The sequence below is a fragment of the Pyxicephalus adspersus genome, chromosome 7 (assembly GCF_032062135.1).
Source record: "Pyxicephalus adspersus chromosome 7, UCB_Pads_2.0, whole genome shotgun sequence".
Classification (NCBI taxonomy): domain Eukaryota; kingdom Metazoa; phylum Chordata; class Amphibia; order Anura; family Pyxicephalidae; genus Pyxicephalus; species Pyxicephalus adspersus.
Genome location: NC_092864.1, coordinates 22,656,341 through 22,657,650, shown reverse-complemented (window position 1 = coordinate 22,657,650; position 1,310 = coordinate 22,656,341).

The window sequence follows — 1,310 nt, the reverse complement described above, 5'->3', positions numbered from 1 at the left end:
AATCCTACCTAGGATGTGCAGTTTGCTAGAGTTATGGAAAATCAAGAGATTTTACATTATGTAAAGGGAAATCTTCAAATACTGTGAAGGATTTCCCTTCACTGTCAAAGATTACCGTTTAGATTTACATACATTTTAAAATCCCCCTCTAGTCTCACAAACTGATTCCTAATTTAATGCTTTACACGTATTCTTAACAAACCTGACATTTTTAAAATTGGATCTAACATCATAAAAATACCAAAACAGGAAACTCAGGACACTTGGGATGCTTCATACTCTGAATATACATGAATTATGTCACCTTTTTCCATTTTCTTGGCTTGACAATGTTCTAATTTGTCTTTTCCTATGTTTTATAGATACTTTAAGATATGCCCCATGGCACAATGGCAGACTAATTTTCTCTGGGGCTAATAATATATTGTATGGCAGTCCAATATATTAATCCATATAAATAAATATTTTCGCACCAATAACTTATCCAAGACCAGTAAGTATTTCTAATTCCCTAAGGAAAAGGATTATTTAGCCACATTCAGGGTAGTAGAGGATTTACAGAGGCAGGGAAAAATGGTAGACATGGTAATATTAAATAACCATTGAGAATTTTCTGTACTGTGACTGGTAAATATAATGCATTACTTTTTCTCGTTACAGTATCTGGAGCCTCAAATACATCAGATAACTGAGCTGGCTGATATTATGTCCATGGAGCAGGGTTTCTCAATAACTTTCAGAGGAACAGGAGTTGTTTGGCCAATTTTCCTATATAAGTGAGAGGCTGAGAATACAAATGTAATCTCCACCAGCACCAGATCACATTTCCACCATGGTGCAAGAAACATCAAGAAAAATGATCTAACTATCAACATCATCATTACCTGAATTTTATCAACTATCAATTCCCTTACGCCTCCAGCATTTCCCATCTTCTTCTTCTATTGGTTCCAAATCACCACCAGCACAAGATCAGATTTACCACCAGCATCTTCCATCTTCTTCCATCAGTACCGAGTCACCATCAGCAGCATATCCACCATGGCACCCAGAAATACCACCCAAATTTTTTTTTAACATCTATGACATACACCAGCAGCCTTTATGAGAACACTATTGTTAAGGGCAACACTTTCTACAGGTAAGGAAATAGGTTGAATGAACAAAATTGTATATCGGCCGGCACACCACTCATTTATGCATTATGCGTTATAAATTATTGCACGTGTGTACATGGACACTATATCTATAAGATGAAATAACATGATCATATTTAATTATTTTTGGTTCTGTGATTTCTTTTCAGTTTC